A 22,036-nucleotide genomic window follows, 5' to 3' on the forward strand; every position below is an offset into this window, starting at 1 on the left:
TTGTGGATAATGGCTCTCACTGTGGTTCGCTGGATGGCCACCAGGTGGCAGATGTGCATTTGATAAAAGCTCGGCAGGTATCATGAGAGGAAGAGAAAGCCACGTATAATACTCTTGCCTAGTACAGCTTCAATGTTAAAGGTTTAAAGAGGTTATTTGGAAACATTTAGTGGGCCAGATTAAAAAGCTTAACGAGGGCCATAGTTTGCCCATGTCTGTTCTATGGTAATCATTTTGGAAGTTTCAAAACAATCATTTTCATTCAAATATGATATTGAATTATAACCTATAACGTTCAACATGCATATGCAGATGTGGTATATGTAACGGATGCCAGCTAGTACGGCTGCCCAAGTGTATGTTGGTAAAACCTCACTCCCTTGGCTGTAAGAGCTGAGCTGGACACTCAGTCAACAGTCTGGGCTTTTGGCCGAGCGGTCAGCACTCGTCTCACCAACAGCAAAATCTACATCAAGCTAAATGGTGGACTAGAAGAAGCAAGAGTGCTCGTTGTCAAAGATAATGTCCTGTCGGTATTATCCTTTTCTTCTGGATCATTCAGATACCCTCATAGCAAGGTGCCAATTGTACATACTGTACATATATTACAATTGCATTTTTCTGACAGTGAAAGAAGAGGATGTCTCTGTTCACCCAAGTGATGCACAAAGCCAGTATACACTTTCCTTTGGAATTTAAAAAGAGCGAGATCACAGAATGAAAGCCCTCGGCTCAGCTGCCAGGTGCTGAATGTATGAAAACAAAGAATTGAAGCTGTGCAGTGGTGGCTCTCTGGGGACTCAGTCACAGGGAATTGAAGAATGTGGGGGTCTGAGGTGGCCAAGGTGGAACAAGCTTAACAACATGACCGAGAACAAGAATTTGAGTAACCTTTTATTTAAAAGGCTATTCTGCATCGATAAAAAAATATACCTTTATGACTTTCTCTAAAGTCATCAAACCTTGTGATCGCAATAATTCAATTAATATATAACAATGATTATAGACATTATAGACATATCACATCATTTAATTTATAGCTGTAGACCGGAAGTGGCCATGGTTTAACCTGAAATGGATGGGTCTTAAATCGGTACATTATTTTAAATCTGAAATTGTCATGGATTGATATATTGTTTATTATTCAGTTATATGTGTACTGTGTATGTGTGTAGAGGATCTGTAAGACTTTATTATTTAATTATTATTTAATGATCTGTGTGAAGTTGGTGATTCATGCAAACATCCAGTGATGGCAAACGGGGAAATAGTCTGTCATCCTTGTTCACTCACCTATTTTTCTCAAAAGCACCGCGTTCAGTACTACGAGCAAAGTTTTCCAACTGACTTTATATGAATAGCCAAATTGGAAGCACGCAAAGGGAAAAAACACACAGGCAGTGATCGATGCAACACGAGCCGTTTACAGCACAGTCTTGTCAAATGCACCGCATACGTTACGAAACAAGTTTACCAAGTAACTTTATATATAGAAACCGAAATAGAGGCGAAAACCTAAAAAACCTATCCAGAGTGGAGGCAACTCTCCGTGTACATGAGCGAGGCACGGCTACTCTCTGGCTGCAGCCTCTAGGGAGGGGCAGTCGCTGCATGTGAATGGCCAATCACAGAGCTTGAAGAATGAATACATAACTAGTTACCCAATGAGGATTTTCCTTCAGGACGAGTACGGATAATGATGAGCTGTATTTCGTTTCATGCTCGTACTCAGCAAACATGCCTTATCCGTAATGGATACTCGTCTAAAAAGAATACCTGGCTCAGCCCTCGTTTTATACTGCCAATTCCGATACCGGTCATTCATGAGTGACATCGGCCGATACCGATCACATGTTTGTAGAGGCCTCCAACTTTCAGCACTATTACAGCTGTGAACTACTTACTTTATTCATGACTGACAACATTGAAATTGTTCACTACTTTATTTAACTAGCAGATCTCCACTCAAACAGTGTGGCAATTGTCTTTATGCTATTTTACGTTATATAAAAGGCATAAAGTCTGAATTCAACAGTTATAATAAACTACGAAGAGTTGAAGCAAATATTCTTTGACCCTTGGGTGACTTACTCCAAATCATACAGTAAGGCTGGACAGACGTGCGTTTATGTTCATTAAACAGCCACACACAAATAGCGTTTTGAGGACAAGACATAATTGGTATAATGACAACAAGACAGCAAAATTGTTCATTGACCCTTGAAAAAGTTACTACGCACCCCATGAACGTGATAGCCACTCAGCTTCCCCGTGGGACAAAAAGGAGCTCCGAACGGACCGCATTGCTTGTTTGTTTTAAAAACAAAATATCACCAAATCCAATGAACCAATTCCCACAACAAATGGAAACCGCAGCGCAATCAGTAATTACTGCAGTGCTCCAGTCCGCGGCTGTGTAAAGCTACCTCAAATTTCAAATGGCACCTCCAGGTAAGTTTATGGATCTCTAGTCTGTAGTGTAATCTGATTGATTTTGGCCACACAGTCAGGAGATTGCACGTTCTCGCTGTGCGTGGGTTTTCTCCGGGTACTCCGGTTTCCTCCCACATTCCAAAGACATGCATGTTAGGTTAATTGGCCACAGGTATGAATGTGAGCGTGAATGATTGTCTATATGTGCCCTGCGATTGGCTGGCGACCAGTCCAGGGTCAGTTGTGATAGACTGCAGCATACCCCCACGACCATAATTGGGATAAGCGGCATAGAAAATTGATGGATGGCATGTATTTGCATTGGGAACTCTGGATCAATCAGTAATCACACTTTACTCACTACTTGAAACATGTAATGTATTATTTTATACCCGGCTCTCTTTGAAATCCAATGTCTGTCTAATCACACTATTTCTCATTTGCTTGTGTAAGTCCAAATCACGAACCTTGGCATATCATTTGAAAGCAAATTAGCCTTGGAGGCAGGGATCTGGGGACAGCATTATAGAGAGCCAGAAAATCCAATAATTTTTGCAGTACAAATGTAATTGTAGTATAACATAAAAACTTGCCGGTGCTTTCCTCCAAAGCCTGAACTGTTCTTAGACTAGGAGAATATTGATTGGCTTTTCTGCTTGCAGAAGAAACACCCTGAATGGTTGATGGAGTCTGCCTCCAGCAGTGGCATGAGCCAACCAAATCAAGATGAAGACTTCAACTTCAACTTCTAAGTGGTCATCAACCAATACATATCAAGTGGTTCTAACAGATAGTATTGTTACATTCATTTCAAATGGTCTCCTTCCTCTCTCTACTGTTGAAAATAAGGATTTAATTAATATCTTGGAACTGGCCCAACCCTCAGTCCACAACGCTCAGAATCTGTGAAAGCACATTTAGCTAATCTGATGACAAACACTGGCTATATTTGCCTGACTATCGATCGATTTATGGTCAAATCGATCAATGACATCCGTTTTTGGGATGATGAACCATTTCCTAATGGATTTCAAATTGCAGAGCATAATGTTGAACTGTCAGCATTTTAAAGGGAGACACACAGCAGAAAATATATGCTTTGTAGTGTCGCATTATGTAATCATGGTGCAATATGTAATGAGGTAATACATTTTCACGTCAAAATGCGGCAAAATGCGACAATGAACCAGCGCCGTACGTCTGACGACGCTGGTCCTTTAACCGCCACTAATGGTAAATGGCAACAGCTGCGCGGCCACCAGGTGTGAAGCAGCTACCTCTTCCACCCGGCAGGAAGTACACATTGGCAAAATAAAAGCGCAGGACAGGAAGCACTCGCTCCTGTCCTGCGAAATGTGACAATGCATATAATAAAAGCCTTTACTCCTGTTTCCACCAGTTCAAGTTAATAGTTAGAGTGAGGATGTGGACGACGTGTGATCTTGAAGTGGTCAATGTAGTAGAGGCGATTATTTATTTTCCACCAGAGGGAGTATCTTGCTTTGTGCATAGTTTCCAACTGGTCGTGCATGATGCTCTGGCTCAATAAAAAGCCTCCTGGACAAAGGTGTAGAAACTTGCCGCTTTTTGTCATAAATCCACACATGCTACAGAGGTCCTGGAGGCGCAAACTTCAGCCTCTTAATGTCACCCCCTGGAACTGCCAGCTTAAGATGCTGAGGTCAGTCCAAATGATGTCTGTCTGTCCAAAAGTCAAAGCCACATCTGACATTAGTACTCAACCAAGGAAACGGCCCAGATGCTTTTCCTACATGGAGTCTCAAACAGCTTTGGCCCCAATTGACACAGCCTCACATGAGCTCCCAGTTTACTTGGAGCACACGGTGTTATTTTCACTTGCTTCTGCCCTCACGTCTGCCATCTTCTTTCTAGGTGTAGGCTTAGTCGTACACTCTATAGTGCCTTGTTTTATCTGTATTTGGGACATTTGTTTGGCACATTGCGGCAGAACTGGATACAGTCCTGGGCTTGCGTTGTGTGTGTCTGATGCCTGCACGGGTGCACAGTATGGTGTTGGTGTGGGTGGTGGATACTCATAGGCAGTCTGAATTTTCTTTTCGTCAATGACCGGTGCCTGGAGCACTGCTTTGGTTGAGTTGCCAAAACATTTACTACAATGTAAATATTTGTCAGCTGTAGCTTGTGAGTGTTGCTCTGTGATGGGTTTTGTGTTCTTAGTAAGTTGACACAGTGAGTCAGACTGTTATTGTTATGCTGTTATTTATATATATATATATATATATATATATATATATATACACATATATATATATATATATAATGTTCTCTTTCAATTTCCAATGGGTTGACAAGCTCGTTGTGAGTGCTTGTGATTGGCTCCTGCCAAAGCGCGACCGTTGCCTCACTTATGCGCGAGCGGCACAGTATTTAAACAATTTGTAGTATTTCTGAAGTAAAGGAGATGTCACGAGATTAGAATTTAGCCGCACTGCTCTATAAGACACAGGGCGGTTTAAAAAGTAGCGGCTTGTGCACCGGAATTTACGGTAAATGTTAAATTTTGATGGACAATGGCAAAGGTATGTTGTTTTATTTTTTTAGCAATAATTTAATATCCTGGTGTATTTCGAAGATTTCTAAGGCTCTGTTTCATTGTTTTTGACCTGAGTACATCATACAAGTATATCTAATGGTGTGCGCCTTGTGTGTACTTATTACCTTTAGTTTGAGGCTTTTTTGTGCTTATTTATTGTGCTGGAAATGACCATGTGGCGCTGAAGCCCTATGGTATGTGCACACGTTTGCTTGAGTGTGCATGTGTGTGTGTGTGTGTGTGTGCTGCTTTGCAGCATGGAGCCATGTACTCCCACCGGCCATCTGTACTTGCAGTTCCTTTCCTACATACAGGTGGAACACACGCTATAAAGCAGCCATAAGTGTGAGCCAAAATACCTAACATTATGGCTTTTGATGAAATAATAAATCCATTATTTCAGTTAATTTGGTGTTGTTAATAAATATATATACATATTTAAAAAATTATCTTTCTTTTGTCATTTATCTTTCTTTCAACAAAATACAGTAAAAATGGGCATATTTCAGACAGTGTGACATGCTGATTAATCATGATTAATGAATTTGAAAACTGTGATTAATCTGATTAAAAATGTTAATCATTTGACAGCCCTAATTGTTTTACTTTTATATGTACATCACCACAATCGTTTTGAAATAAAACAGTATGATTGTGACTTTGCAGTTTTACAAAAATGCATAATTTACCATTCAGGATGTTGGGGTGCGTGCAGTGTGGACCACAGAACGCAGAGGCAGAAGGCAGATGGAGCAACTGGCAGTCTTTAATCTGTCAGATGATGCACATCAGCATAGGTAAATCAAAAAGGAGATTCAGGGTGCTGGAGGAAGCGGCTTGCTGCACACCATTATAATAGGTAAGAACACAAAAATCTCCTGGCAAAAGAGGTCAGGGACAATTGGGGACAAGGAGATGCCGGCTCAGGTGATGTAGAAGATGCCAGTGAAATGACGAAAGAGAAAGTTGCACCGTAGTCCAAACACTTGGTGTGCAGTAGAAGCATGAGCGACTAACAAGGAACTGGCGTCTCCCAGCTGCCCCTACACAGCCTAGGTAGCGGGCAGCCCAGATTACAAACAGGTGTGCCCAGTTGTCCCACCTCCAACCAAACACCCAACTGCAGGAAGAGAGAAAGAGAGAGCGAGCACCACAAGACACCCAGCAACAAGTGATCATAACACAGGAATTACAGCCATTTTTTTCAAATTGGACACTTAAAGTGACTACAGTCTACAATCGCTCCCTCACTCTATCATGGTTTTTCAAAAATTAAGTAATTAATGAAACATTGCTGTTTTGTGGTTGACTATGGCCCATTATTAGTCAAAACATATTGAAAGACCAGTGATGTGTAGTATTCTGGTCACTAGGTGTCAGTAATGGCACAAAACATTGATGAGACATGATGTTATATTACATTACCTTAACCTTAACAGTGCATGTAGTCAGCCACGGCATGTCCGACATGAGAGAGTGAAAAAAAGTTCTTCTCCCATGCCATGTGGAAGTGGTACGTTTTTTGGCTTCTTACTGTGTCCTTCTTCCCCACTCCGTTTAAAACCCTTTCTTAAATTTAGAATAAATACATTGGAAGCTAACTAGTTAGCTTGCTAGCATGCTGTGCTTAAAGCCATGGCCGTTTCTTGTGTCCCTGCCCTGATCCCGTAGCCTGCGCATTGGCAATGTGACTATAGGGGTCAATGCATTTTTGCCGAATACAAGCATGAAACGTGTACATCTCGTCATTATCTGTAATCGTGATGAAAGAAAATTGTCATTATCGGCCAGTCCCACACAGCGACCGCCCCTCCCGAGACACAGGCTGGAGCCACACAGGGGCTGAGCGGTGCCTCATTCATGTCCTGTACATGGTGCAATTGGCAAGGTGAAAATGGCTGGTGTGGCGTTGCCTCCGCTTTATTAGGTTTTCCTCAGCTCCCCTTTATTTCGGTTTGTATCTAAAGTTGCTTGGTAAACTTGTTTCGTAAAGTACGCGGTGAATTTGACAACAGGCTTGTGTTGCGTCAGCCACTTATGCAACTCAATTGGGGTAGCATGACTGCTTTTTTTTTTCCTTGAAACGTATTTTTGTCACATTCCATGAAGTCACCATAAAACAAGCGTACTACCTACAATGTAAGAATTTTGTTCATTTTCAGTCGGCAGTACATAGACCGTGGTAACAGTAACCTGCGTTGACTGGTCACAGCATTAGGTAAACCTGCACAGTACATCTGCTTGCTTATAATTTGGCTGGTGATATATTGGCTGGTAGTAGCTAACTAATCCACTTTTAATTAATATTTATTTTCTTTGCTTTCAGTCCTTAGTTGCTTTTCACAGCAAGGTTTAGGGTCATTACACACAAGCATAGACAAAATATACCAACTCCACACATAACTACAATCAAACTCCCTCTTACTGTATGGCAGTCCATCTTATCCTAATGCATCAAATATTTTTTCTGACTATGGAATTATTTTGCTGATGTGCACTTGGAGCTACTTGTGCGGAATTGACAGAAATGAGGGGTTTATCCACTCCAATTATGTATTTAGCCTAATGTGTGTGAAGATAAAAACTGATGGACTCAATGATCGGCTGTTTGGAATGGACGCATTCAAAATGAGCTATTAAGTCGGAATAAAAAAAGGAGAGTTAGAAAAGCAAATTCACCGTCAAACTTATTTATGCATTTGTGGTCCTTAAGTCAGCACTCAATTCCCAGAAGTGTATGTTGCGCATAGCGAACTGAATGTGTTTCATCCTCGGTTCATTTACTGCAATCAACCTTGCTGTGTGTCGTCAACTCTCTGATGAATTCAACAGTGATTCATAATACAGTATATGTGTGTATTCCCAGTGAGAGTTTGGCTTCATATCATTCATATCCTTTTGTCTTTCACAGCTGCATGTGGATCCTGAAATATTCTTGGCAGGCTGCAGTGTGTATGTGAGTGTGAATCTGTAAGTAAATTTGCGAGCACAGCAAATCGCACAGCTCAATTGTGTATTCTATTAGGCACATCACTATTCTTCCAACTCCCTGAAGAGTTGATGCAATTATATGCATCAGAGACTTGCAGTGGCAGGATCTTCACATGGTTGAATAATGGACCTCAATAAAGATATCATTAGGAAAGTCAAATCAATTAAAAGTCCCTTGTACTGTACGCTGTGCCACATTTAGAATACACAGAAGTTTAGCCTAAAAATTTGAAAAGTGGTTCTCCCTTATTCTATCTTAACAGAATTTTTCTTTTTATTAGACCTCAATGCTGAGAAAAAGGCAGTGCACAAGTGTATTGCTGGTGGATGTCACACCGCAAGGGGCTGTGTCTCCTTTATTTCACCCATGAACCAATTTCATCTGAAGCCATGCCTAAAAAAAAAAGAATGTAGGCTAACTGCACACTTTTAAATACTAAAACCTTCAAATGCAACCGTCTCCTGATAATTCATGGCCAAGGCCACTTTTGCTTTGAATGTGTTGAAGAAGAAGCTGGGAGGGAAGTAAAGGAGCTTAGAAAAAGGATAATTGATGGGTTAGTGAGTGTCTGTCACTGCTCATTAAATTATTAGTGCACTAATCAGACAAGGGAATTCTTGCTCTACTTAATGTTATCATGCAGGTTGCTCGTGACCTGCCTCTTTGTTGAAAAGCTCATTATTCACAGTTGGAGATACGGTTGGCCCTCGCTCCATCGCGGTTCGAGCATCCTTCCCTCACTCTGTTGTGGTTTTTAAAGAAATAATTAATTAATATCTGTTTTGTGGTTGACTACAGCCTATTATTAGTCAAAAAATGCATATTTAAGCAAATGTTATGTATTCTTGCTCTAAATTAAGCATTTTCAAACATAAAAATGTTCTGAATGAACTAAAATACAAATACAGTTTAAGGCAATACAAGACGATAAGGAACTACACTGGCCACTAGGTGTAACGAGTAACACGCACCAGACTTGATCGTCAACGACATGCTTTTATTATATCTATAATTATCTCACAACAGGCACAATAATAACAAAATAATAATAATAATAGTCATAATCATCATCATAATAACATGGCCTACTCTTGTGGCTGTTCTCCAGCTAAAACTCAATCTGAATCCCCTACGTCACTTCCTGTCCACACATCTGAAAGCTATTTATTGATACACACACGAGCACAAGTCTTATTTATGTCTCAAATGGCTTATTTTCTCAGATTATATCATCTGTATTGGGTAATATGAGTGTAAGAGTGACTGTAGGGACTGTAGGGATTTCTACAGGGCTCTAAAAATCGTATTTAAAAAGTCATAAACAGGTTTCCTATGCGCTAACTACGAAAATATTCAGTTTATTAATATTGAATCCTACTTTGTGGACATTCACAACCAGTCAATTCGCAAACATTTAACCGCGATAAACAAGGGATTACTGTACAGTATATACAGTAGGATGCAATACAAAGTAGATGAATTAAAAAATGGATGGGGAAATGTATGCAGCGTTTTGAGAGGAGTAAGACTGCAAACCATGCATTCAATCATTCATTTTTACCACTTTTTAGTAATGGGCTGTACCAGATTTTTGGATTCGGTAAAATACCAATTACTTTTTTGGCTTTTTTTCCCCAATACCGGGCATTTTTATCCCAATTAAAACATGACAAATACTGGCCATTTAACAACTTTAATGTGTATTTTTCATAATAGGGTCATGAGGGTCCTAGCTGACTTTGGGCGACAGGTGGACTGCCACCATTTTAAATATACAGTGGTCCCTCACCACATTGTGGTTTAATTGGATAAATGGACTTAATGATAATTATTTCCACTGGGAAAAATCCAAACAAATTGTAAACAAACTGTAGTGGTCCCAATGTATTTAAAAAAAAAATGCTACTGCTAAAGCTTTGACATAAGATGGCTTTGTTTGATGGTTATATGTTGTTTATAGTAAAAGAGAGTCCAGACTGTCATAGAAAGAGAGAAAACGAAAAACTTTATGATTGAGTATGCATGATGTCAGGGGAGTGTATGGCAAAATTGGCTCAGCAAAACCAAGCTTTGTGCTCAAGATACAGCTCAACTGAACCTGAATTCCCCAAACAAAGTTAAACGGTACCGCGGTGGTGGTTATCAACTTTATCAAGGTTATCAAATCCGGTTCTCGGCTTTGTGCTCAGTGCGTGTTCCCATCAAAGGGAGTGTTTCATATTGTTCCTCTTCCGCTCAAAAATGTATCTGTCTCACCGGGTGTATTTTACAAAAAATGAGCAAGTAATTATTATGGAGTGTTATGAGGGGTTGAAAAAGATTATCACTGCCAAAAGCAACATTGTCGCCGCCAACAGAGCGAGGGAAGACCTCTGGCAGAATAATGCCAGATGCCATAGTGTGTAAATGCAGAAGTTACCAGTGATTATTAGAATAAGAATACCCTACTAGTCTTTTCATTTATGTTGCGCAATTTTAACATATTAGCACTCATCCATTTAAAAAAGAAATTAACTGGAGCAGTGGCTGCTTTTTTTCATCTTTGAAATATGTCGACATTGTTTTTATATTTTAAGGCTATAGAATGCCGCACCTCTCGGTGACCACTAGGTGGCAGTGTTGACGTCTTTTGTCACAACTTTTTTCTTTGTGACAAGCTTTTTCTTATTGTTAGAATAAATAAATGTTTTGTTACAGTAGATTGATTCCTCAGAGTGCTTATTCCTCCAGCAAATATTGTAATATAAGAAGACTACTATTGTAACATAAGGCCGACAGTGACATATATGCATGCTAACATTGGCCTAATTATTAATATTTCATATTACATTTTATTTCTGATGCTCGGCTCAAAAAATTAGCAAATGTAGCGCATTCCCTCGGCTGAAAATCTGTATCTCTCTTAGAGAATCTAGTCAGGGAATGGTAGTGAATCAGTGTGATCTCAAAGTCAATAAATGGTGACGCCATTTCTGAATGAGTTACACAGTGAAACAGCAGCGCTTTCGTAGCCGATTTTAAGCTGGAGGTCTGTAGACCAAGTTACCATGGAGATACAGCCGCTTTAAAAGAGAGCCACCTTTGTTGTACAGTCAAAAATCCCGGCTTTAGAGTCAACACACCTCGCTAACAAACTTGCTTTGCTGTAAACCCCAGGTGTGTATGATGTCTGTTAATAAGTGGAGTTACGGGCGACAAACAACTGCGGTGGTGAAACTCAACGCCAACGCGTAGCAAACCCCGCACACGTCTAGGAATGTGTCGCAAGCCAGCGTGTACACGATAGCATGCGCGAGTATGAACTTTCTCACACATGAATTTTGCATGTCGCTTGGCTGGACGGTGACTCGCAAAAATCTCCCAGGTCCCATTAAAATTGAATGGCGTACGTTCACATCCACACAATTTTAATGTGTGTATAAGCGAGGGCGAACAGGTAGCATCAACTCCATTAGTGGTGGTCCAAATTTTGTTTGTCACAAATAAATGAATGTATGGCAAACACTGGCATACCCCACCAATGTTCACAACAACAGACCCCTTTGTCTTTGTTAGATGTAAGCTGATGGTAGGCGATACGGTACATTCGCATCCAATATTAAAGAATGCTTTTGTATACACCCAACATCTTGCTTTGGTTTTTGTGGCGCTATATCAAATTTTAATGCCCTCATGTATTATTTGCACACCACAGTGGTCTCTAGTTGATGTTTCCGAGGAGAATGTACTAAAGAAGCAACATTGTAGTGAGTTGCCTCACACAACTCATTCTGAAGCCTCAAGTTCAGTGTCTGTTTGTTTCAAGGCAAGGCATTTTATTTCTTTTTTGGATTAGTGGAATTAGTGGATTAGGGAATCGTTCTTCAGCGGAAGGGAATCACAGGAAAGTGCATTGTGTGGAGGTTGCTGGATGGGGAGTTCACCTCAACTGCAGATATGAGTTTAGTAGTTTTATAAACCTAGAGAATATCCAGAATGAACGTGGACAGTCTCTAATTTAGTGCTTTATTAGGTACATTCATTCTAATGAAAGCCAAAATAATCTTCGAGAACACAGTGATTCTCAGTGCTCAGTTTTGAATATTACTTTGTTGAATAATTCAATAAAATGTTTTACATTATTTAACTAAATGGAACCACTTTTCACGGGGGTTATCTTCTGGGACCAACAGCGAAGGTTGACTGATTAGCGAGTACAGTAATCCCTCCTTTGTCACGGTTAAATGGTTCAAGACCCGACAGTGATAAGTGAATTTATGTAAAGTAGGATTTCTTCTTCATAAATAGAATATTTTCATAGTTAGAGCATAGAAAAACTTTTAAAACCTTTTAAATACGGTTTGTAACATTATTAGAGCTCTCTAGACATTAAATAACATCCCTATAGTCAACTTTAGACTCATACCACTCTATATAGTAGACATGATAAGAGTAAATAAGCCTTTTAAAACAATAAAAATACGATGCTTGTGTGTTTTACTGTAAAGGTGTTCCCGAGGGGAGGTGAATGACGGGCGGACAGGAAATGATGTTGGGGATTCAGAGTTGACTTTCATCTTTGCGTGGGTAACAGGAGCGACTGTAGCTCGTGTTTTCTTGAGGGATATTTTTTAGGGATTATTGTGCCTGTTGTAAAACGGGCTTCTGACTAGTGCATCATTTTCAGTGCCAGCAAAACTGCGGCGATGATCACCAGCAGGAAACAAGAGCAGAATCACCCTCCTCTCCGCTTCATGAAAATGAAGCTGATACCAATGAAAAGCGTTACTCTCCTTGGGGTCATCATTACCAACACCTTAACATGGACTCCTTGTATCAAAAGCCTTGTTAAGAAAACTGCTAGGAGATTATACATCAATTGAGATTATACATACAAGTTGCTTCCCTTTCCACTTTTTACAGACACTTCTTAATGAAACCATCCATTTAAATAGGTCGAATCCTGCCTGATGAAACGACAAATACACGCATAACTCGATCTTCTGCGAGTCGTCACCCCTACGTAGTCAATAGTCCACCCGGTGTCATCTTTCGTCCTACATCCCAAGAACAGTCAGGTTGTGGAACCCCCTCCCACCAACCATGATTCCAGAGACTCCTAACATGAACTGTTTCAAGTCAGCAGTTAATGCACATTTTTTGAACAACACTATTAGTAAATGAAATACCAGTCAGCTTTTTGTAGTGTGGCTATTTATATATATTACATTTTAGGGCCGCTTTTCATCTATTTGATGCCGCCGCCAGGCCTTGAACCTGCTAATAATAATAAAAAAAAAAACAAACATAAAAATGTTTGTTACATTTACTGTGTTCTCCACTGACAACAAAGGTAAGCGTTTTTGAGTGTCTTGAAAAGCGCTTGATAAATAAAATGTATTATTATTATTATATAATAATAATAATATAATAATAATAATATAATATCATATAATAATATATTGTTATTATTATAAGTTGGATCTTCTAGCAAGCACAGCATTCATGTGGCAGTTGACATACGGTGCTTCTCAATAACAACCTATGATGGCTAGCCAGAGTTAATTCATGTTCAGGACAGGACACTTCACGACTCTCAGTAATCACCTGCAGGACATTGTACGTTTGGTGCACGTACAGTACTTCTTTCATTCTGTGTGTGTGTGTGTGTGTGTGTGTGTGTGTGTTATGTATTCTCCATGTGTATGTAAACTGTGGCCTTGGGTAAGATTTGCAGCACTGTGTGGCATGCAGGCTTTATAGAATAACACGGGTTCTCACCTTTGTGCAAATGAACAAAATGCGGTGAAAAGATAAGAAAGCAGCTTTGTGTGCTTCCCAAATGTCATTAGGGTCATCAGCTGCCTGTGGAGTCCATGCAACTAAGCAGTTCTTCGTCTGGCGTTGTCGTCAAACATTATTTTTGGCATTTCCTTTTTTTTGCTTGTCAAACTCTCAGGTCACAGTGGCATGCATGGACTCCACAAACCAACCTACCATGATCACAAATCGAAAGCTAATTTGATAATTTTAGTTAATTTGTTTTGCATTTCGCTGTTATTTGATTCTTTTTTATTATTGAACTTAATCGGATGAGGCCCCCTGTTGTCTGATCTGTAGATCAAGCTGCTTTAATCTGCATGATTTGCTTGTTGAGCCATCTGCGGACACATGGACAGCTGTCTCGTTGATACAGGTTATAAAGTTTCTCATGTGAGTCACAGCTACTTTAGCCTTGCTTGAGAAATGATATGCAGTATTTAGTTGTGTGTGTTTGGGTTGGAAGGAGGTCTTGAGAGCAGAACATGCAATGAAGAAAACAAGGTAGAAATGACTACAAACGAGCCCTGGTCTTGCTGTCGGTTCCAACCAAAATAGCTGGCTTCTTGTGCGTTTTAGAACATGGGCTACGCTGAATTTTTTGTTCATCCCGTCACGACAGACATTCTCCACCAGAATTATTTTACTGGGGCAAATGAGGCAAAAGTGAATATGGACAGGTTTTGAGTGAGGTTTAGAGCTGCAGGTTCCAGACCAACAAAATATTACATTTTCGCTGGTATTGATGCATCTACAAATTTTGAGTTGCACAGGCTGGATCTTTGTGCTCGGGCCCTTTAAAAAAAGGGGTAAAAACAAGAAGAATCATGGTAATTGAATGACGAGAGGATCTGGTGGTTCAATGCCCTTGAAAAGGCTTTATCTTTTCTCCCTTGAGGATGGAGTCGGTGTACTGAAAGTTGAGATGTTCTCTGTGACAGAAAAGGTCATGGTCTCGTTTACCCTAAGAATAAGATCCTGATCCTGTATTAACAAACGCTAACAGGAAGCTTGGGGTTCTGTTGCAACTGAGCTGTACTAACAGAGGAACTGGTAATTAGTAAGCATGTGAAAAGTACTTGACCGTCATATTTGTTTTGTTGATGAAGAAAATACATGAGAAATACAATAATGAATATGATTTGGCCCCACAAACATAGCGCTAACCGGTGACGTGTGGTGAGGTTCATGGCTGGATTGAGTCCTCCTCCTGACTGACTCCTCCTCCTGAGTTAATACAGGTTGCTAATTTAAAGGATAACATAAAAAAGACAAGAATAATTCACTTTCTTTAAAAATTTTAGGTCCATGTATAAATTTTTTTTACAATAAACTGAAAAACATTTGTGATCTTATATTTTATTTGTATATCAAGTAGATCAAGTTCTCCAGAACAAGCTCTGGTACTTCTGATCACCTTTTGCTGAGTTTGGATATATAATCCTCCATTTTGGCAGTCAAGTACATTCATTCAGCAGAGCATAACAGCTGCTCAAGCTGGAGCTACTGACAAAAAAAACAAAAAAAACACTGGCTTTTCCTCTTTATGAAAGGAAGAAAGCGACAAGAACCTTCCAGCTGACACACGCCGCAGTCTCCAGCATTAGGCAAGTGCTGCAGCACCTCCGCATGACATACTGCATCTTTATTTTGTTGTCTAATCAGCAAGAACACTTCCACTCACATTAGAAACATTACACAGGCTTTGGCAACTAGTAATGTACGATGCTACTGTTTCCTTTACGGTCCGATTCTGAGCAAAATTCAGGCTGGTATTGGCGATACCGATCTGATACTAATGCTTTGTGCAAATACACTTAATGTGTCTGGTAAGTTTGAAAAAGTAGTGTATTTACAATCATAGTATAGCTCCTAGCAAGACATCAGAGCAATGTATTTATTTACTTTAAACTCTAAAGTACATTGAGGTGCAGCAGCGTTATTTAAAATATAGCCAAGCGAATACACAACGGAAAAAACAAACAGAAGACTATATCATTTAAAATATGTGAAAATGGTGTTTGTTCTTGGCTGTTGGTGGAGCTGAAATAGCTGCGCACGTGGCTCCCTTCACGATCAGCCATTGTTTCAACAAGCGGAAGAAAAAGTAGTTCCCAACAATCGCGTATCATTTAGACAAGATTTCAATAATTTTGTGACTTTCCACCGTGTTCCTGTTAATGATACACATTATCTCAAATGACTGAAGTATCATAAGCATCAATATTTTGATTTGATAATCAATTTTAGAGCACAAAGAAGTGGTATTGGAAGTATCAATATTTCAGTATCGATCCGCACATCGCTATTGGCAACATGTTGACAAACAGAAACAGGAATGCGACATCTGCCATTCAGTGCACTTTGACGGTAGGCTCGACTGCAAACTTAAGAGGAGAGGAGCGATTCCCTGCAGCAAAAATAGATATAGCTGAGACACATAAAAGTTGCCTCATAGGCTGATTTTAGCCAAAATTGGCAAACTTTCCTTGTTTTTTTTCTGTGCTGGTTTCGTTAGTAACAAGTGAGAACAGCGATGCTTTAACAGCGTAAGTAAAAACGTAAAGTGCAAAGTTCCTAATGGCAATTTGGACCATCGTTATATCCAACTGACACGCTATCTTGCATCAGCAGTTGGAAACACCTGCACTCTGCTTTGTAGTGAATAACTTGCCCAATCCTTGCGCTCTCAAAGTGCCTGTGACCATTCTTGCCTAAAGCAACTGAAAGTAAAGAAATTGGAATGGGCTGATCTTCAGGGTCCTTTGTTCTCATCATTACAGCAGCCTTCAGTTTCTAATAATCACTACCCACACCTAATCCTGCCCTGCGTTGGCGTACATGTGTGCCAGAGAGACCAGCAGTGGAAATGATGGCAGATGGAAAATTCCAGTTAGATGGGGTTATGATGTTCATTAGTGACCCGCTGTGTGTGTATATATATATACTGTTTTACAGTTCAAATGCTCCTTCTTAATTTAACGTGGTATTGAATAAAATACACACAAAAACACATCAGCCTTGTTTTTACGATCATTACAGTGCCATTGTGGACATCTTTCACTTTTTGATATTACTGTCTAATGTCCACGCTGATGCATGCTATCAGCACTTTGGTCAAACAGACCCGACTGAGCTAAGTGAATTGCCGCAAAGTAGGATTTAATATTAATAAATGGAATATGTTTGTAGTTCGACCATATAAAAGCTGTTTATGACTTTCTAAACTGCAGACATGAAATAACACCCCTATTGTCACCTTTACACTCCTATTATTCTTTGTTTACACCACATTGCGCACCACATTTTTAGACAAATAATGTGCCATAGTCAACCACAAAACAGCAATCCTTTATTATTTTTGAAAAAACGCGATTCAGTGAGCTGTAAGTCCATTCATTCATTCTATTCCCCCTGTTGCTTTTCAGCATCATGGGCCAACTGGAGCCTATCCCAACTGACTTTGGGCGAGAGGTGAGGTACACCCATGACAACTATGGGCCATTTTGAGCCTCCAATTAGCCTAACTTGCATGTTTTTTGGATGTCTGAGTACACCAGAGTACTGGAGAATAACCCTGTGTTGCTAGGTAGAATTAATTTGTATGCCCTCTCACGATGCAGTTTCCTTGGCAACTTGGGACAGAGGACTGGCAGAGAACACACCCACCCAGACAATGTCAGATAGACACTCTAAGGAAATTACTCCCTTACGCCCATGAGCCAATGCTGTCCTTCCGAGCAGCCCTCCGAAACCCGCCGACGACAGTGGACCTCCCGACACTGCACCTCGCTGCCAAGATCCACAGGCAGACCTGGGCAAAAGCTGCTTGAGAGATCACCTCCAGCCCGAAAGCCACATCGCATGCACCTCTCCACACATTCTCCATACACTCTCTCGTGTGAGAGGCAGGGAGGGCTTTCAGTATTAGTGCAGACATGCCAGCATGTATGAATTTGTCGTATTCAGCATGCAGACTCATCCATTTTCTATACCGCTTATCCTCACTAGGGTCGCTGGGGTATGCTGAAGCCTATCCCAGCTGACTTTGCGCAAGAGGCGGGGTACACCCTGGACTGGTTGACAGCCAATCGCAGGGCACATATAGACAAACAACCATTCACACTCACATTCACACCTATGGACAATTTAGAGTCTCCAGTTAACCTAACATGCATGTTTTTGGGATGTGGGAGGAAGCCAGAGCGCACAGAGAGAACCCACGCATGCACAAGGAGAACATGCAAACTCCACGCAGAGGTGCCTAAACAGAGATACGAACCCAGATCATCAGCTCCTGACTGTGTGTCCAACATGCTAAACACTAGGCCACTCCAAAAATAAAAGTAAAAACAAATTAAAGTGCAGATAAATACTTTCAGGTGTCAAGTTGTCTGAATAGAAGTGTTGTCAGCCTGTATTGGAACATGGCAAGAGTTGAGGATCGTCTCACATTTTCTCGAAGACTGTTCCAGATTTTGGCAGCATTAAACTGAAACAAAGCCTCTGGAGTCCCTCTGTTTTGCTGGCCTGTACTGAGTTCACCAAAGACCACAACCTTGGGGAGATGAATGATGAGAGGATCTGGAAACATCCACTCTGAAAGTTGGGATTGTATGTATGTATGTATGTATGTACTTTATTTATCCCACAGCGGGGAAATTTACTTGTTACAGCAGCAAGCAAGCAAGACAAGTAAAGAGAACAGTGTAAAGAAAGCATGGTGTCTACAACATGGTACAACATTGGATGAGCATGGCCTCATTACTGGTAACACCTGCTTGTTCTAGGACCTCAAAATTGGTGACATAGTTGCTCCAAGGATGTATGCCCAGGATTGTTCTGAGTTATTGCTGATGGAAACTCTGGAGGACTCGTACATGGCTGCGATATGCGATATTTCTTACCATGAAGTCGATGTTTCTCATTTGCCGGTTTGTATGACCAGAAGAAAACCTCAATTGGAAATATCAATTGGAATTGCAATCCATAACTTAAAAAAATATAATTATACTAATAATAGCATATCTACTTAAAAATGTCCAATGGAACACAGTACTTGCCCTCTTGAGACACTAATTTGACATAAATTTAGTCCTTGAGGGGGAGAAAGATGAACATTTCAGCCTTCTTAGCTGTCAGTCTGCTCCTCCTGTCATGGATAATAATGAAGGCAGTGCTGAATAGCCTCTTGCTGTCCACACTGGTTGAAGGGGCACAGAGAAAACATCCAATGCAGGAGTGGATTGAATGACTGTTGCCGCAACTCCCCTTTCTTCTTAGCACGAGTTGAGTGTAAAAACTATGGATATTTCCTACCACAACGCTTCTGCAAATGTTTTCTCAAATTTGTGGTGTTGAAATGTATAATGCTGCTGCCGCCCCTTGGCGCACTCTGCTTTTTTCTGCTTTGCATGTAAAATAACTCCACACAACTGTCATGACAACTGCCGTCGGCTAATTGACTCACACTTTTTTTTTTTTGGAAGTACACGTCAAGCCACACAGGAGGGCTGGCACCTCTGCTCTTGAAATGATTAGTATAATAAACCAGCAGCAGCGGGTTCTGAAGTCAAACCAATAGTGGGGCTGTTCATGGAGTACAAACCCACACGAGCACAGAGTGAACATGCAAACAACACAGAATGGTCCGAGCTGTATTGAAAACCAGAACCTCCTGGCTGTGGGGCAGACATGTTACCCACAATGCCAATACAACACGCTATTGGTAAAAATGGTGTGCAGGTGTGCACTAAAGTTTGCACTGTATCCTCTGTATCCTCGACTGCATACTTGGACTTTCTCTCCTCTTTATGGCAACCTTCATCTGCAAGGCACAATGCATCTGTATTTTTAAAAGCCTAATTGCCTTTATGCAACTTCTGTACAAGTTTTTAGTAATGCATAGTGTTTAACATAAGCATTAAAAAGCAGACAAAAATGTTCATTAATACCTGAAGGAATGCACTATTTGCAATAAAGGTGCTTGCGTCTGTATGTTCAATCCTTAAACATTTGCATTCGGGTGCTCCCATAGAATCCATGAGCTATTTAGACTAGTATTTTTATGAGAGATTACTGAGAAAAAAAACATTGTGCTTATCCTGTTCAGGGACGTGAGAAGCTGGAGCCTGTTGATCTTGGGCGAAAAAGGCAGACTATATCTTGCACATAGTGTATAGCAGCGGTTCTTCATTATTTTCTGTAATAGCCTGCCCTAGGGGACACAAATGTCCCTCCCCCCACCGATTTGAAATATTATTGAGTAACTGATAATATCTATTTATTTATTTATACTGTACAGACTGAACTCAAAACTGAAACCAGGAAAATGCAAAAAAATGGAGAGCTATGAAGCACACATGCGTATGCAAGTCAAATTGAATGTTGACTACAATAAATTTGTACATGTTGGCAGGTCTGCATTTAAATTGAAAGTACTCCCTGCCTCGCACGCCTCCCCTGACAGTTCATCTTTGAGAGGAACTGGTGTATAGAAACATTCAACCACTCACACCATTGCTGAGTGGGAACAGGACCTACGCATGATAACTATTACACTATATATGACATCAGTGATACGTTTCCACATCAAAAGAACAAGCTGATCAATGACTATTATTGGGCCTAATAGCAAAACTGGTACTTACACTGAGCTGTGAGTGAGTGTCTTCACATATAATGTGCACAAACAAGCTGCCTGTGAAGACCCAGTATAAGAACAGAATGCTGTGGGGTAAGTTACCGCGCTTCACCAATGGCTGTGGAAATGGGACAGTAGGAATGTTGTCAACGCTGTTGGGTGGTAATTTGTTAGTGCTGATTGAAGTTCAGTCCAAATAAGCAGAGTAGCATGGCTGTGAACTTATGGTAATGTTGCACAACCTCTGTGCAAAACTAGGTTATCACTCACCCTAGAGTGTTTGTACTTTTATGTCAGCAAGAGTTGCCAACAAGAAATATTTCTCTCCTCTCATGTGGGTTTTTATCACAAAATAACATAAAGGCTAAATGGCAACACAAAGTTCGCTCAAAACATGACTTAAAAAAAAAAGATAAATAACTACATCAAACTTTATGTAAACGGCTATACATTTTGGATATCTAGGCCATTATTTTATTCACAAAATAATTTTCAGTTAGAAATCCCACAGTTTTTGGATGTTTACTGAGGGCGGCGACTTGTCCCACTTTGTAACATTCTCCCTTGCTGCACAGATACTGTAGACTACTATACTGTATTTCTTTTTCCTTCACCTCATATTTGGTCCCAAGTGCTGATACTATGTGGGAATGCATAACGGTAAGATTTGATGACCTTATGAAGTGCTAATGTGCATATTTGTGCCCTGCACCTCTCTGAAAAACTAAGACCAGGTTCGTACTGGTGGATGGTGCGTCTGTATTAATTTAGTGCTTTTAATTTGATGTTGTTCCTGTCATTGTTTTACACAATACATGATAAATAAGATCAATTCGATCGCTCTAATGTAGGCCTACGCATGTTTTGCTGATGCGTTGAAAATCTTTCCCGGTGACGAGCTAGCGCACCGCTAATGCTAGTTACATCCATTATCATCTTCAGTCATGGTCGCACTGACACAGCCCCCAAATAGCTGTCCTCTGCTATGCCTGGCGGTAACTAGCAGCTCGTAACCCACATTTTAGCATGCAGTTCAAAGCAAAAAAAATCAGCCAAGAGATGGCTCACACCTAGAAAACACTTAATTGGGACACTCATATGCCAAGGTGCTACTGTATATATGACAATAAATAATAAAATTGATTGCGCTAAATCTAAACAGCCAATTTCCATGAGTTTTTCCTAGTGTTTGAGTCACAATGCAAACAAAGTCATCATTCCTCATCCTCTGTGTACTGTATGATATGATATGTTTTACTGAGTTAAGATTGTTGTTTATGTTGAAATATGTTATGCTCCTGATGGTGCAGCAGGAATTAACTGACAATAACCTCTGTCTGATGCCCCCGTAACAATTCAACCTTGGTGGAGGCCTGCACTCTACTGAGTGCTATTGTAGTTTTTAATGTTTTATCTTAAGAAGGGAAACTTTTGTCCCCTTGTGCTTGGCCCTAAGAAATGTAAGAAGTAGGTAAGAAAAGTGCTTGTTGGTAGTTTTTATGCTTTCAGTGAAAGAGTGCCTCAGAACTTTGGTTTGATTAATCTTTTAGCAGCGCCATTGTTATTCTGTATTTTTGTCTCCTGAGATTCAATG

This window comes from Dunckerocampus dactyliophorus, chromosome 6, assembly GCF_027744805.1.
Source record: "Dunckerocampus dactyliophorus isolate RoL2022-P2 chromosome 6, RoL_Ddac_1.1, whole genome shotgun sequence".
NCBI classification, from domain to species: Eukaryota; Metazoa; Chordata; class Actinopteri; order Syngnathiformes; family Syngnathidae; genus Dunckerocampus; species Dunckerocampus dactyliophorus.